The sequence below is a fragment of the Protopterus annectens genome, chromosome 6.part0, assembly GCF_019279795.1.
Source record: "Protopterus annectens isolate FY-2018-M chromosome 6.part0, PAN1.0, whole genome shotgun sequence".
Taxonomy (NCBI): Eukaryota; Metazoa; Chordata; order Ceratodontiformes; family Protopteridae; genus Protopterus; species Protopterus annectens.
In genome coordinates this window covers 1,333,636,013-1,333,654,477 of record NC_056737.1, presented here as the reverse complement: position 1 = coordinate 1,333,654,477, position 18,465 = coordinate 1,333,636,013, and the positions used below count along the sequence as shown (strand labels likewise).

The 18,465-nt window shown below is 41.7% G+C and overlaps 1 protein-coding gene across 3 annotated transcripts in view; it reads left to right on the top strand.

The window, feature by feature from the left end:
* The window catches only part of PRPF40A (pre-mRNA processing factor 40 homolog A), a 3,102,395-nt gene that overhangs the window by 1,699,620 nt on the left and 1,384,310 nt on the right, over nt 1-18,465 (top strand). The gene's annotated exons all lie outside the window — the stretch shown is intronic.

Here is an 18,465-nt window from a genome sequence, read left to right as displayed (position 1 = left end):
GCCTAGGCAAGAGACAGGATATGACTCTTCTGATCATGTTTCCATTTCCTCTGACTCCTCTTCTGAACAGGGATACTCTCTTCCTCCCTATGAGGATTCTGATGCTGAAGAATGTATTCCTTCAGCCTCTCCTGAGAATTATTCGTTTGGGGAAACCCTGCATACCATGAGGGAGTACTTTCACTGGGAGAGCCAAGATTACTCAGAATCTAAGAAAAGGCTCCGAGACTTTCTTTTACTTCCTCAGCACAGACCTCTTGCTATTCCACCTGTTCTAGACATTGTAGATGATGTATTTTCGGAGTCCAGCCTGTCTCCTGACTCTCTACTCCCTGCGCCTGTTAAGCCAGACAGATACTACAGGGTCCCAGATTCTCATAAATTTCTATATAAAAACCCTGCTGCTGACCCAGAAACTATATATCAGGGTCCCAAAGGGGTCAAGGCTTCCACTGCAAAAAACCCTGTCCCCTCTGATAGGGATTCTAGGGCACAGATGGGGGAAAAAAGTTTACACTTCTGCTACCTTGGCTGTAAGGGCTTTAAATTGTCAGTTTCATATGCTTAAAAATCAACAATACTTAATGTCACTGCTAAAACAGAAAATGTTGACAAATTCTGAATGTTCTGAAAACAAGGAAATGCAGGATTTATTGCATGCAGCTGAACAAGTGGGAAAGCATACTTGGCAATGTGGCTTTGATTCACTGGAGGCCTCTTGCAGGGCCGGTGTTACTGGTTCTGTCATTAGAAGGCATGCTTGGTTAAAATAACAGAATCTGCCTGATCATGTTAAAGCAAAATTATTGGATGCTGCATTACAGCATGATACTTTGTTTGGTGTTAAGGCAGAAGAGGTGATGAAGAAAATGGAGGATAAAGCGAAATCTATGCAGACAGTTAAGGATTTCTTACAGGTACAGCCACCCAGATTTAGCAGGAACTGGCCTTCTAAGAATTGGTCCTTTCCAGTGTCAGACAGGCCACAAAGAGACAGATACAGATGGCCCTAGAGGCAGATCTCAGCCCCAAGGCTCATACAGGCCTAAACAATGGGGCACTTCGACCTCCAAAAGTGGAGAAGACGAATCACAGCCATATAGGAAACAGTCCCAATGACTTTCCTCTGCCAGTACCAAGCACTTATCTTTTGGCAGCCCCCTTAGGGGGAAAACTAGCACTTTTTTCACAGAATTGGCACATGATCACCCAGGACATATGGGTCTTGAATATAGTGTCTCAGGGCTACAGGTTCCACTTTCACACCCTTCCAAAGACAAAAGGTATGTCAGACCTGCCACACAATCAATGGGCAGAGGCACAAAAGCAAGTTTCATCCCTCATGCACATGAGGGCTATTCAGCAAGTACCACAGCAAGAGCAGGGACAAGGATTTTACTCAAGACTTTTCTTGGTACCCAGAAAGGACAAAGCCTGGAGACTGATACTGGACCTGTCTATTCTAAACACTTTTCTGGACGTTCCAAAATTCAAAATGTTGAGACTGCAGCAGCTCCTGCCCATGCTGGGCAAGAAGGCTTGGCTTATAACTTTGGACCTCAAAGAGGCATACCTGAATGTCCCAGTCAGGCAATCTTACAGAAGATACCTCATATTCATAGCTGGCTCAATGCACTACCAATTCTCTGCACTGCCCTTTGGCTTATCTAGTTCGCCCAGGGTCTTCACAGAATGCCTGACACCATTAATTGCTTTTTGCAGACAAAGAGGAATCCAAATATATCCTTACTTGGACGACTGCCTTATTCAAGCAGAGAACAAGGACATTCTACTGAAGCATCTGGCATTTGTAAAAAGATTACTAATTTGCCTAGGGTACACAGTAAACGAAAAAAAATCAAAACTGGTACCCTCTCAAGAGATAATATTCCTGTGTGCAAGCTTAAATACAACTGCCCAGATGGCTTATCTCACGCCAGACAAACAAAGGCAACTGACTTCTTACTTTCAAATGTTGGCAACAAAGACCCAGCTATCTGCAAGAAAAATTCTGCAGGCTTTGGGCTTCATGGTGTCCTGCATTCTGCTAATTCCATATGCAAGACTGCATATGTGGAAACTACAATGGTATCTAAAAAGTGTTTGAACTCAACATTGCCACAGCCTGGAAACATAATTACCCTCATTCCCTGCCTGCAGCATGAGTTTCGATGGTGGGCACAGGCCTGTCACCACAACAAGGGACAGCCATTCACTTTACCCACAGCCAGGCAGACACTAGCAACAGATGCATCGAATTATGCCTGGGGGGCCCACATGGCAGGAAAATGTATTCAGGGCACATGGCCCACAAGCCAAATGCATCCTCATATCAATCAAAAAGAGATGCTAGCTGTACAGAATGCCCTGACAGCCTTCAAGAATCTACTTCTTCCGGGACATCTGCAGATAAAGACGGACAATACTACAGCCATGTGGTACATAAACAAGCAGGGAGGCACACATTCCTACTCCCTCTGCAGACAAGCCATGACTTTGTGGAACACAGCATTGACTTATGAAGTACACCTGCAAGCACAATTCCTGCCAGGAAAGACAAATACTCTGGCAGACGAACTAAGCAGAAACCTCATGGATCCTCAGGAGTGGAAACTAGATCCACAAATCTTCAGCATGATAACAAGGAAATGGGGATGCCCAGACATAGATCTATTTGCCTCCCTCACAACTGCCAACTACAGAGATTCTGCACAAGGACTTACCACAAACAAGCATGGAAAGTGGATGCTCTGTCATTCAGCTGGAAAACCCTTACAGTATATGCCTTTCCTCCACTGCCTCTGCTCCCCAAGGTACTCCTAAAGGTCAGACAAGAGAAGCCAAAAATGATACTGATTGCCCCAGACTGGCCACGCCAGCACTGCTACGCAATCCTAAAGAGCTTGTCTCAAGGCCCAGCCTGTACATTACCTCAAATTCCTCATTTGCTGACTCAACAAAACAATCAGATCCTGCACAGCCAACTCAGAACCCTATATCTGGCTGCATGGCAGATAATGTAACCATTCAGAACACACCTCCCTCTAAAGCAGTTATGGATGTTATTTTGAAGGCCAGGAGGCCCAGCACCAGAAAATCTTATGCAGAAAAATGGAAGAGATTCTGTGGTTGGAACCAGGCACAAGGAATTGACACGCTTGTACCAAATATTCCTCAGATTTTACAATAACTAACTGAGATGCTGGACAAAGGCCTATCCTTCTCATCAATTAAGATCCATGCCTCTGCCATTTCAGCTCATTACAATACGGACCCACCCATTTTTTCACATCCACTGCTAAGGCAGTACCTCAGAGGGGCCAGAAACATAAGACCTCCTAGGAGAGCGCCAATACCTGCATGGGACCTCAATTCTGTCTTGGAGAAGCTCACCCTGCCTCCTTTAAGCCAGCCAATACAGCTGAGATAAAATACTTATCATGGAAAACAGCTCTGCTCCTAGGAATAACTTCAGCAAGAAGAGTCTCAGAGTTACAGGCACTAATGGCTGTGGAACCTTTTATAATTTTCCATCATTTATGCCTAAGGTAGTGTCCACTGTGACTCTTAACCAAACCATTAATTTACCTACGTTTTATCCAAACCCACAGAATAAGGGGGAGAGACTTCTGCATTCTTTGGACATGCACAGACAACTGCACTTCTACTTGGACAAAACTAAAGCTTTCAGAAAGACTGAGCAACTCTTAGTGGCATATGCTGCAGGATCGCAAGGAAAAGCTATCTCAAAGCACACTATTTCAAAATGGATACGCCACTGCATTTGTTTCTGCTATGCACAGCATGGCAAATCAGTGCCTGAGGGCATTAGGCCACATTCAACCAGAGCAGCAGCCACTTCAGCAGCCTTTCTCAGAGGAGTACCAACCAAGGACATTTTGGAGGCTGCAACTTGGACTTCAGTGCACACTTTTACAAAGCACTACCACTTACCTCTCTACTCTAAATCCAGAGCAGGCTTTGCCACTGCAGTTCTGCAGGGCCTCATAGCCACTCCTAATTCTATTTAGGCCCAGCCACCCAACCTCAGCTTTGGGATTCAACCCAAGTGTAATGACTGCAACAGTGAAACATGATGAACATAGTACAGTTGTGTACCTAGCATAAATGTAGATGTTCGAGTGTATTCACTGTTGCAGTCCAGGTTACCCTCCCACCATCCCCCTTTCATTGCTGGGACTTATCTGTACTTCACTATTCTATAGAACCTATGTGGTGTATTTGCTTTTAGATGAAGGTAATGTTTATGTTAGTGCATGCATTTTTTAGTGGCAGAAGTTTTAGCCTACCCTTTTGGGGGCACCTAACATCTGGGGCAAGAAAAACTGAAGAAAATGGCGTCGGCTGCATTCATACCCCTGGCGCACTGATGTCAGGGAAGATGCGACAGTAACCGACGCCGGACCAGGACTTTGGAATTCAGGCCGACTGTGGGTAGCCTGCCAGCAGGGGATAGCCCAAGTGTAATGACTGCAACAGTGAATCCACTCTAACATTTACGGTAGGTACATAATGTACTTTACGTCCCTCATGGCTATGAGGGCTATTCAGCCAGTACCAGAACAGGAAAAAGGACAAGGGTTTTACTCAAGACTGTTCTTGGTACCCAGAAAAGACATTTCCTGGCACACAATACTGGATTTATCGATTTTGAACACATTCTTGGACATACCAAAGTTCAAAATGGTAACTTTGCAGCAGCTTCTGCCCGTGCTTCGCAAGAACGCTTGGCTAGTGACTCTAGACTTAAGAGGCATACCTGCATATCCCGACAAGGGAATCGTGCAGAAGATACCTCCACTTCAAGTCTGGTTTTATGCATTACCAATTCTCTGCACTGCCCTTTGGCATATCTACTGCACCCAGGGTCTTTACAAAGTGCCTGGCACCAGTAATTGCATTTTGCAGACAAAGAAGTATACAAATCTATCCTTACTTGGACGACTGTCTCATTCAAGCAGAAAACAAGGACATTCTGCTTCAACATCTGGCATTTGTGAAAAGGCTTCTAACATTCCTAGGGTGCACAGTAAACAAAAAGAAATCACAACTGGTGCCCTCTCAAAACATTACATTCCTGGGTGCAAGCTTGAATACAACTGCCCAGATGGCTTACCTTACGCAGACAAAGGCAACTGACTATTTACTTCAAACAGATGGCAACAAAAACCCAGTTATCTGCAAATCTGCAGGCTTTGGGGTTCATGGCATCCTGCATTCTACTGATTCCATATGCAAGACTGCATATGAGGAAACTGCAGTGGTACCTAAAAAATTTATGGAGTCGACATTGTCACAGTCTGGAAACAATGATTCCTCTCATTCCCCGCCTACAGCAGGAGTTTCTTTGGTGGGCAGAGACATGTCACCAGAACATGGGGCAGTCTTTCACTCTACCCCCTGCCAACCAAACCCTAACTACAGACACATCAGACTATGCTTGGGGGGCCCACCTGGCGGGGAGATGCATTTAGGGCATATGGGGCCTAAAATAAATGCATCTGCATATCAACCAGAAAGAGATGTTAGCTGTTCAGAATGCCCTGACAGCCTTCAAGAACTTACTTCATCCAGGACAACTACTGATAACAAGGACAACTCCACGGATGTCCTTCATGGATGCATCTGCAGTCATAACATGTGGGTTGTCCTGTCGTCAGGCAGCCCTGCAGTCGGCCGGATTCCAAAGTCCGGGTCCGGCGGCTGATGTCGCCTCCACCTGGCGTCATCACTGTTGGTCTTCGGTATAAAAGCATCAGCCGGCGCCATTTTCCCCAGTCTTTCTTGCGTGGCCAAGCAGAAGCTGTTCGCAAGTGCCGGTCGGTCGGATCCAGAGATTACTTCTACGAATACTACTTCAAGACTTCTAAAGCTAAGTACCCGTTGGGGACTCTTTCTTGCCTCAGCCGATGTCAGAAAAAGTTAACAATTGTTTAACCTGTGGGAAACAAATACCTCATAAAGATTTCCACTCTTACTGTCTGCCTTGTTTAGGCCCAGCCCACGTAGCAGCCTGTTCGGCCTGTGCCTCTTTCAACCGACGAGCGGCTTAGGCGTCGGTCGGAGTTTGCAGAACAGTTTTTGGTACTGATTTTGCGTACATTATGCCATGGATCCTCCGACTACCCAATCTTCAAAACGCAAAGATAAAGACCGACACTTTCGCGGTCCAGTTTCGCCGAAACCACGGCAAAGCAAACATGAGTGTCTCGGTTTCGGCGAAACCGAAAACTGCTCAAAGTACAGCTGAACCTATTCTTACAATTGAGGCCCCTGCTACAATTCTTGAATCGACCTCAGAAATTTTACCCACTACGGTGGTTGACTTATCAGACACCATCCCCTTGGATGTCTCTACCCCAGCACGTGGTGCTGCTAGGCCTCCAGCAGCCATGTCCATTAAGGCCTTCGCCAGGGCTAAATCAGCCAAGACTACTAAATCAGTGCCTGTTAAACCCCCCTCATCCAGGCCCTCTTCTAGTTCTCAAATGCTTTCTTTGGCAGAAGATTTAATTTCTTTAATTAGAGGATCTCAATCTCACCCAGACAGGGCCTCTCAGCCCCAGAGAAGAGACCTGGGGCAGAGCCCCTGAGCCAGTGTCTTCTGATGATTCTGCTGATGAATCAGACATAACTGACCAGCCTGAGGCTCCCTTCTCCAATTTTGAAGATTCTGATGCTGAAGAATCCATTCCAGCTGCTTCCCCACCAGAAGAATTCTCCTTTGGGGAAACCTTGCATGCCATGCGAGAACAGTTCCAATGGCAGCAACAGGATTTTTCAGACTCCAGAAAAGACTTAGGACCTTTCTGCACCTCCCACAGCACAGGCCCTTAGCTATACCTCCTGTTCTCTCTGTGGTGGATGATGCTTTCAATGATGTTTGCTCCGCTCCAGATTCTTTACCCCCAGCCCCTGCCAAACCAGACAGATTTTACAGGGTGCCAGATACTCATCACCACCTTTTCAAGGCCCCACTTGCAGACCCAGAAACTATATCCCAGGGTCCCAAGGCAGTAGCCGACCACAGCTAAAAACCCTATTCCTTCTGAAAGGGAAGCAAGGTCACTAGACAGATGGGGTAAAAGGTCTACACTTCAGCTACTCTCTCAGCTAGAGCTTTAAACTGTCAGTTTCACATGATACAATACCAAGAGTTTATGCTTGATCAGTTAACTAAAAACTAACTACTGATGAATCTCTTGATAAGAAATATGTATTAAAGATGGTAAATAACATACAACAGGTTAGCAACCATTCCTTAAAATGTGGCTATGATGCACTGGAGGCTTCATTTAGATCAGCCATGACAGGCACAGTGATAAGAAGGCATGCATGGCTAAAGGAACAAGCTTTACGGATCATGTTAAAGCTAAGTTGCTAGATGCTCCTATGGACAAGACAAGTTTGTTTGGTACACCTGCCCAGCAGGTTATGAAGAAAATGGAAGAAAAGGCAAAATCTGTTCAAACTGTTAAAGATTTCTTGCAGGTTCAACCCCAAGGTTTAGCAGGAACTGGCCTGCCAAAATTGGTCCTTTCCTGACTCCACAAAATTTCAAAGGGGCAGGAATAGGCGTTCCAGAGGCAGACACCAATCCAGAGGAGGTGCCTACAGAGGGCGACAGTGGCAAGGTAACAACAGTGGCACAGACACAGCCACTGCCACTACCTCAGCACAACCACAGTGACTTAATCCTAAATCCGCCTACCAGGGAACAAATAGCAGCTCCTCTAGGCGGAAAGTTAACCTTATTTTCAAAGAACTGGCACTACATAACAAAAGACAAGTGGATTTTACAAACCATAGATCAAGGTTACGGTTTCGCTTCCACACTTTACCAGTCAAAACAGGAATGCCAAATCTACCTCCAAATCAAAAACAGAGGCTCACAGGTAATGGAGTTAGCAAACATGAGAGCTGTGGAAAGAGTGCCAACAGCAGAACAAGGAAAGGGGTTCTACTCCAGGCTATTCCTAGTTCCAAGAAAGGAAAATAGTTGGAGACCAATTCTCGACCTGTCCACCTTAAATACATACATCATTGTCCCAAAATTCAAAATGCTGACCCTACAGCAACTTCTTCCCATGCTGGGCAAGGAGTCTTGGCTGGTAACTCTAGATCTCAAGGAGGCATACCTGCACGTCCCCATTCGACCAATCTGCAGAAGATACCTCAGATTTCTTGCAGGATCAGAGCACTATCAATTCTCAGCATTGCCCTTTGGCTTATCTACTGCCCAGAGTATTCACAAAATGCCTGGCATCAGTAATCGCCCATTGCAGACTACAGGAATTCAAATTTACCCATACCTGGGCGACTGCCTGCTACAAGGGGACAACAAAAGCAAGCTGACAACAGATTTACAAAGGGTCATTTACTTGCTACAAGGACTGGGATACACAGTCAATTTACAAAAGTCAAGGCTGATACCATCCCAAACAAGGACATTCTTGGGCGGAATTGGACACAGTACAACAAATGGCATTCCTCACTACAGAAAAACAAAAAGAACTTCCTCTTTACTTCTTGGCACTAACAAAACTGAACAAGTTAACAGCAAGAAAATTTCTACAGGCCTTGGGCTTCATGGCATCATGCATAATCTTGGTCCCATTTGCCAGACTACATATGAGGAAACTACAGTGGTACCTAAAGAATTTATGGTCCCAACACAGACACAGTCTAGAAACAGAAATCCCACTAATTCCATGCTTAAAACAGGAGTTCCTATGGTGGGCTCAGGCATGCCAGTCAAACCCAGGCCTGCCCTTCGCAGATGTCAACCAAGCCAGACCATCACAACAGGCGCTTCAGACCTAGGATGGGGCCCACATGCTGGACAAATGCGTGCAAGGATTGTGGACACAGGATCAACTTCACCTGCACATCAATCTAAAAGAAATGCTGGCAGTAAAACTGGCAATCCAAAAGTTCAAACCATTCCTCAAAGAGGGCCAGTTGATGATAAGGACAGACAACACCACAGTCATGTGGTACATCAACAAACAGGGAGGCACTCATTCATACCCACTATGCAGAATGACCTTGGAGCTGTGGACCCTGGCACTCAGCTACAACATTCAGTTACAGGCAATATTTGTACCGGGAAAGACAATACTCTAGCAGACATACTAAGCAGAACCACTTGGATGCCCACGAATGGAAGCTGCACCGGACATCTTCAAGACCATCTCAAAGAAATGGGGAATGCCACAGATAGACCTATTCGCATCACCTCTCAATCACCAGCTCAAAAATTCTGCACAAGGACATTCCACCCACTAGCATGGAAAGTGGACTCACTCTCCTTCAACTGGAAAGGCCTAACAGCATATGCATTCCCACCTCTTCCTTTGATACACAAGGTACTACTAAAAATCAAGGAAGAACGTCCAAGGATAATCCTGATAGCCCCAAACTGGCCAAGACAACACTGGTACCCACTACTGAAGAGCATGTCTCGAACAACATGTGGCCAATACCCCTGATGCCTTTGATGTTAACTCAGAACAACTACAGCATCATACATCCAAACCTAAAAACGCTGCAACTGACTGCATGGAACATCGCATAGCAGCAGCTAATCCTGAACTTTCCCAAAGAGTTAAAGACATTATTCTTGAAGCACGCAGACCTTCAACAAGAAAGAACTATGCTGGAAAATGGAAAAGGTTTGTCATTTGGAGTACCGAAAGAGGAAAAGATGTGTCAAACATAGATATGCCTAACATTCTGGAGTATCTGGCCGAATTTCTTCATTCAGGCCTGTCCTACTCCTCCATCAAGATACATGCATCAGCTATTTCAGCAGAATACAGCTTTGATCCTCCTGTTTTTAGCACCCTTTGCTCAGGCAGTTCCTCAGAGGAATCAAGAATGTAAAACCTCCAAGGAAACCACCATTACCAGCTTGGGACTTAAACTTTGTGCTAGAAAAGTTGACACTAACACCCTTTGAACCAGCAGCAACAGCAGACCTACAACACCTGTCATGGAAAACTGCTTTCCTACTGGCAATTACTTCAGCAAGGAGGGTTTCAGAACTACAGGCCTTAATGGCAGTGCAACCCTTCCTAATCTTCCACCAAGATAGAGTGTCCTTGAGGACTAATCCTACATTTATGCCTAAGGTGGTATCCAGAGTATCTTTAAACCAGGCAATCCACCTACCTACCTTCTTTCCCAACCCACAAAACAGGGGGGAAAGAATACTGCATACCTTGGATGTACATAGACAGCTACGCTACTACTTGGACAGAACAAAAAATAGCAGAAAGACTGACCAACTTTTTGTAGCCTATGCAACAGGAAGGGAAGGAAAAGCTATTTCCAAACAGACAATCTCCAAATGGATAGGAAATTGTATACGATACTGTTACTCCTTCCATGGAAAACCAACTCCACAGAACATAAGACCTCACTCTACAAGGGCAACAGCCACTACCACAGCCTTCTTACGGTGGCAACCAAAGACATTATTGAGGCGGCTACTTGGACCTCCGTGCATACATTTGCCAAGCATTATAATTTGCCTCTTTATTCCAGATCCCGAGCAGGGTTTGCCACTGCTGTACTGCAAGGGATCTTAAACACACCATAATCTACCTTTATCCTCCTCCCCTAGTTGGCTATGGTATTCTACCCACATGTTATGACTGCAGATGCATCCATGAAGGACATAGTACAGTTTTGTACCTACCATAAATGTAGATGTCCGAACTGGATAGCATCTGCAGTCAGGATTACCCTCCCTCCTTCCCTCTGTGGTACTCCTAGGGTGTTTACCCTCCTAATAGCTAGCTGTTGGGGGGGAGTCTTTTATGGTGTATTTGTTTGTATATATGTACATATATGCTTATTGTTGTGTTTACCTCTATCTATTTGGAAACATTGGCATCTATCCAAATTTTACCCTGCAAGAGGGCTACTGGCATCTGGGGCAAGAAACACTGAGGAAAATGGCGTCGGCTGATGCTTTTATACCCGAAGACCAACAGTGATGACGTCGGGTGGAGTGCGACATCAGCCGAAGCCGGACCCGGACTTTGGAATCCGGCCGACTGCAGGGCTGCCTGACGACAGGACAACCCACATGTTATGACTGCAGATGCTATCCAGTTCGGACATCTACATTTATGGTAGGTACAAAACTGTACTTTATGTGGTACATAAACAAGCGGGGGGGGGGGCACACATTCGTACCCCCTTTGCAGACTAGCCATGGCATTGTGGGACACAGCCTTGACTTACCAAGTACATCTTCAAGCTCAATTCCTGCCAGGAAAACAAAATACTCTGGCAGACAACTTAAGCAGAAATCTTATGGACTCTCACGAGTGGAAACTGGATCCACAAGTCTTCAGCATGATAAAGAAATGGGGGAGCCCAGACATAGATCTTTTTGCCTCTCCCCAGAATTATCAACTGGACAAATTTTGCCCAAGGACTTATCACAGACAAGCATGGAAAGTGGATGCCCTATCCTTCAGTTGGAAAAACCTATCAGTCTACGCCTTTCCTCCTCTGCCTCTTCTTCCCAAGGTCCTACTAAAGGTCAGACAGGAAAAACTAAAAATGATTCTAATTGCCCCGGACTGGCCTCGCCAGCACTGGTACCCTATCCTAAGGAATATGTCTCAACTCCCTCCGTGGTACTTGCCTCAAATATTTCATCTACTGTCTCAGCAAAACAATCAAATTCTGCACAATCAGCTCCAAATTCTGAACCTGGCAGCATGGCTGATCATGTAGTTATTCAAACAACATCTGTGATGAATGTCATTTTGGAAGCCAGAAGGCCTAGTACTAGAAAATCTTATGCTGATAAATGGAAGAGATTCTGTGCTTGGAACCAAGCACAAGGAACTGACACAGCAAAGCCAAATATTCCTCAGATTTTACTGTACTTGACTGAGATGCTTGACAAGGGCCTATCTTTTTCATCAATAAAAATCCATGCCTCTGCCATCTCGACTCTTTACAACACAGAGCCGCCCATCTTTTCTCATCATCGGCTAAAACAGTATCTTAGAGGGGCCAAAAATTTAAGGCCTTCCAGAAGATCACCAATTCCTGCATGCAATCTCAATTTTGTGTTAGAAAAGCTTACCCTGCCTCCCTTTGAACCAGCTGCTACTGCAGATATAAAGTTTTTATCCTGGAAACCAGCTTTCCTTCTGGCAATCACTTCAGCAAGAAGGATTTCAGAACTACAGGCCCTCATAGCTGTGGAGCCTTTTGTTATATTTTACCCAGACAGGGTGTCCCTCAAGACCAATCCTTCCTTTATGCCTGAAGTGGTATCCATTGTGGCTCAACCAAACTATTCACCTGCCAACTTTTTACCCAAGTCCGCAGAACAAGGGGGGGCAGATTCTGCATTCCTTGGACGTACACAGACAACTAAGATTCTACTTAAACAGGACCAAATCTCTAAGAAAGTCTGAGCAGCTACTGGTGGCATTTGCTGCAAGATCAGAGGGAAAGGCTATTTCAAAGCAGACTATTTCAAAATGGATAAGCCACTGCATTCGTTTCTGCTATTTGCATCATGGTAAACCGGTGCCCAGGGCATTAGGTCGCATTCCACCAGGGCTGCATCTACCTCAGCAGCTTTTCTCAGTGGGCTGCCAACCAAAGACATTCTAGAAGCTGCTACTTGGAGTTCTGTTCATACTTTTACAAAGCATTGTCATTTGCCTCTCTTCTCTAAGTCCAGGGCAGGCTTTGCCACTGCAGTTCTGCAGGGCCTTTTAGCTGCTCCTAATGCTATTTAGTTCCAGCCTCCCATCTATAGCTTTGGGATTCTACCCAAATGTAATGACTGCAACAGTGAAACACTAAGAACATAGTACAGTTGTGTACATTTACCATAAATGTAGATATTCGAGTGTATTCACTGTTGCAGTCCAGGTTACCCACCCGCCATCCCCCTTTATTCTACAGCTTCTCTTTCCTTCACTATATTCTACAGCCTTTGTGGTGTATTTGCTTTTAGATGAAGGTAAAGTTTATGTTGTGACAATTGCATGTGTGTATATATATATATATATATATATATATATATTATATATATTATATATATATTATATATATATATATATATATATATATATATATATATGTATTATATATATATATATATATATATATATATATATGCTCCCCATTTGGGGGGCACCTGACATCTGGGGCAAGAAAAACTAAAGAAAATGGCGTCGGCTGCCTGTTTTATACCCCTGACGACCTGACATCATGGAAGAGGAGATAGCAACTAACTCAGGACACAAGACTTTGATATTCAGGCCGACTGAGGGCAACCTGCCAGCAGATTACCCATATGTAATGACTGCAACAGTGAATACACTCGAACATCTACATTTATGGTAAGTGTACACAACTGTACTTTGAGGCCTTGGGTATTGGATTCTGGAGAAAAATCCTGACTTATACTTTTCAAATTATTTTATTTCCTTTCTTGGAGGAAGAGAATTCTTTAAGTCCAGACTCTCCCTTGGAAGAATTGTCCTTTGGGAATACTATTGTCTGCATGATGGACTATTTTCAACAGGACTGTTCCAGGTCTCTTGACATTCAAAAGAAGTGGTATGAGCTCCTACAAATTGAGTCTCCCAAACCATCAGCTGTTGTTCCTGTTCTGACTGTCCTTTTGGACACCTTTTCTGCAGCTTGTGTAGCTCCTGACACACAACCTGCTACACCAAATAAACCTGATATGGTTTGCAAAAATAGTCCAAGAACAGAAAAAACAAAACAGCAGAGTTCCGTCCAAAACTTTAATAAAACGATAGCAACACAAAATGAATTTAAACTAAAACCAACAGTCATATGATAAATAGCCAGCCAAAGGACACAATTAATTTAAAAAATCATTGATTAAAACAAAGAAGAAATGAGGCTTGCTTCCACTTAGGAAAAATCACTTTAGACACAATTGTTTACGTTTCAGCACAGGTTTTAAAATGCTACAGAATTTATACCAGATGTATGATCTGCCTGTAATCTAAAAATCCCACTATATTATTTCATTTCTAAGTCATTATTTCTATCACCACCTCTCATATTAGCATAATATATCATTTATTCTAAAACTACAAATATGAGAAGTTCCTAGTTCAAGACTATATTTAGCAATAGCTTTAGTTAAAATTGATCTTTTCGTGTCCGATCTGTGTTCTATTTTACGTTCACGCAACTTTTTCATAGATTTCCCTACATAAAAACAAGAACAGCTGTTACAAGTAGCTAAATAAACTATATTAGTTGTATTGCAAGTACCAGTACAAGAATAAATGTATGTTTTATGTGTAGTGGGATGTATAAATATATTATCTTTACATATATTACACAAACAACAGTTCATACAAGGAAAAGTTCCTTTTTTGTTAAGTCGTGTTTCTCTTCCTCTATATTGTTGCATATCCTTATACCACAACTTACTTCGTAAATTAGTACAGTTCTTATATGCAAATAGGGGATGTGATGGAATAATATTACTCAATTCTGGCAAAGCTGTCAGGATACACCAATTAGTTATATTTTTCTTATCTTCAGATGTGCATCTACTGTGAGTGGTAATATATCGTAAATAGTTATTGCTGTTATCTCTTGAAGTACAAGAAAAACTATAGGGGGGCAGAAAAATAAGGCTTCGCTTTATTACATCTCAAATTAAGTATTTTATTCTTCTCTTCCTGTAAGAGTTTCTGCTCTTATCCCCTTTGTTGGAATTCAGATGTCATATCACGTATTTGTTCTGTATAAGTAGAGTCTTTAGTATTTATTCTACTGGCTCTAAAATACTGACTCTTTACTATACCCTGAAAGATGTGCCAACCACAGGAAGAACTGCTGTCACTAGTAATTTATCTTGAGTGACATTTTAGCTGAACGAGCTAATCTTTTTACAAGGAACTGATTGTATGAACAATGGCGAGTCTTCATGTATCATTCCTTTAGAGGATTTGTCTGTACAACGTATAAGAAACTTGAAATATAAAGTTAAAACTTTTAAGAAATTACAATGGCAATGGTTTCGTTTGTCTGCATACCTTCACTTGGTGTTGGTACTGCGAGGTTTATGGGTACTAAAAATGACATCTTATGGGAAAAAGTACCCCAAACTTCTCAAATAATAGCAAGAACTGAACATTAATCTGGGGCTGGATTATATGGCTCTAATGAACCAATTCTTTTTGAGTGTGGAAAAAAGTATGCAAGATGAAATTGTTAAATTTGAGAGTGAACTATCTGCTCTGTCTACTTTTAATAATAATGTATCTGCTTATAACAATATGCTTGAGAGACTAACAACTCTTGATAAACTTGAACAACAGAAGAGACATAAACTTAATAGAAATATTAATGGCTTCCACTCGGGCAATATTTTTTCTTGGCCTAAAGACCATGTTAACAGAGAGGTTTCAGAAGATACTAATAGAGCACCACAAGAATCTATGTACAAATTAGATCACTTCTTAACCTCTCCTATAACTGAGTCTAATAGTAAAGCTGTTGCTACTAATAATGAGCCTGATAATTTGAATATTGGGCAAGCTTTAAGTAATAGGAATGATTCCTTGCACTCTGCTTCCACTGATTATACTGCAGTAGCCGGGTCAACCAGTTAACTACAGGATTTTCGCCGAGCCCCCTCAGCTTTCCAATTGAAGCTACCAGAGAAATTATCCAATTGGAAAGTGCGATACAACGAGAGGCCGGTCATCCAGCAGGAAGAGAACGAGAGAAGCAAGTGTAGGTCCGCAAACACGGAGCAGAATGAGGAGATAAAAAAAATACCGACTACCCCATTTTTAACTTGTCTAATGTAAAATGAACAGATGCAGACATATCTCTCTTAAGTTAAGGTATGAAGTTCATACCCTCTCAAAAGGATAATATTGTTAATGCGCTTACTGATCTTAAACTTTTTACCAGGAATTTGAACTTGAAGTTGATTTATAAAGCTTCACATACTTATACTTCAGAGAATTTTAAGAAGAGAGTAGCATTTTTATACCTGTAAGTAATCCTGTCATCACCACCTTTCATAACCTATGTGAACAGCAGTTATATAGCATTTATGAACAGGATAATTTAAAAAAATATCACAATCTATAACTGAATTAGAGACATTGAGAAAATTAGAGATGAATAATGAGATTGTTATTAAGCCGATAAAGGAGGGGGGGATTGTTCTGATGAATGTTACTGAATATAATTATTCTATGAGTGAACTATTGTCTGATACAGCTGCATTTAAACGTGCAACACACAGCAATGTAGTTAAATGTATTAGCCAAGTTAACATGAATTTATTTGAATTACAAAAAAAGAAATTGACATATCTATTGAATTATTGAACTGTTTTTCTGTGCCTTGTCCTAAACCTCCAGATCTATATGGTTTACCTAAGAGACAAGTTGGTGTCAGCCCCTCCCATGAGGCTTATAGTCTCTGGGAGAGGCTGGCTAACTGAACCTAACTCAGTCTGTTTACAACATATATTGAGTGAATTTTTAGTGGATGTAAAGAGCTACATTAAAGACACTGGAGATTTTTTTTGACTAAACTATTTGAATGGCATCAGAATGATAATGCAAATATATATATATATATATATATATATATATATATATATATATGTGTGTGTGTGTGACAAATATAAAATCACTTTTCAGTTATTCCAAATGGCAAAGGTATTGATGCCATTTAGAGATATTTTGTGTAAATATAGTAAACTTAGTGGAAGAGAAATAGAAACACTATGTGAATTACTTGATATTGTACTTAATAACATTTTTATTTTTAATGGTGCCGTTTTTTATCAGTAAACCGGTATTGCGATGGGCACTCACTCCCATCGCAAATACATATGCAAATTTAATACTTAGTGAATGGGAGGAAAAATATATTTGTAACAGTCCCCCCCCTAACTTTAGATCAAAAGTGAGGTTTTATAAACGTTTTGTAGATGACGTGTTTTTCATTTAGGCAGGCACCCAAGATTCCTTAAAGGAATTTCTTGATTTATCTGAATTCTAGTTTTTAAGATTTGAGATGACAAGTTCATCAACAGAAATACACTTTTTAGATGTACATTTGATTTGGAATGATGGAATCTTAGATACTAGTATATATAAGAAGTCTGTTCATAAAAATAAATGCTTACATAGAAGGAGCATGCATCCTAACTACACCTTTAGTTAGGAGTCAGTATTTTAGAGCCAGTAGACTAAGTACTATAGACTCTACTTATGCAGAACAACTACATGATATGACATCTGAATTCCAACAAAGGGGATATGAGCAGAAGCTCTTATTGGAAGAGAAGAATAAAATACTTAATATGAGAGTATAATAAAGCTAAGCCTTATTTTTCTGCCTCTATATTTTTTCTTTTACTTCGAGATAATAGCAATAACCATTTACGATATATTACCACTCATAGTAGATGCACATCTGAAGTTAAGAAAATTTTAAATAATAATTGGTGTATCCTGACAGCTTTGCCAGAATTGAGTAATGTTATTCCATCACATCACCTATTTGCATATAAGAACATTACTAATTTACAAAGTAAGTTGTGCTGTAAGGATGTGCAACAATGCAGAGGAAAAGAAACACGACTTAACAAAAAAGAAACTTTTCCTTGTATGAAATGTTGTGTGTAATGTATGTAAAGATAATATATTTATACATCCCACTACACATAAAACATACATTTTTTCTTGTACTTTTACTTGCAATATATCTAATATAGTTTATTTAACTACTTGTAACAACTGTTCCTGTTTTTATGTAGAGAAATCTACGAGAAAGTTTTTAGTTTGAGTAATTGATGTATTATGCTAATATGAGAGGTGGTGATAGAAATAATGATTTAGATATGAAAGAATATAGTTGGATTATTAGATTACAGGCTGATCATACGTCTGGTATAAATTCTGTAGCATTTTAAAACCTGTGTTGAAACGTAAACAATTGTGCCTAAAGTGTTAAGCCTCATTTCTTCTTTGTTTTAATCAATGATGCTTTTTTAATTAATTGTGTCCTTTGATTGGCTGTTCGTTATCATATGACTGTTGGTTTTAGTTTAAATTCATTATGGTATGAAGTAATTTTTATCACACTGAAGAAGGAGTAATCCGAAAGCTTTGTGTTGCTATCGTTTTATTAAAGTTTTGGACGCAACTCTGCTGTTTTGTTTTTTCTTCTGTTCTTGGACTGCTATTGGTAACGGCAAGCTCATTACGGGTGCTTGTTTTCTTTATGCACTACAAAAGTCCCCGAATACTTCAAGTTTCTGTGCAAGTGTCCTGCTGATCCTTCCGTGGTGTCAGTTTCTTCTGACAAACTAAGTTCCTGCCATCTACTAACCTCCTTTTTTCCTTCTGATAAGGATAGTCAGGCCATGGAAAG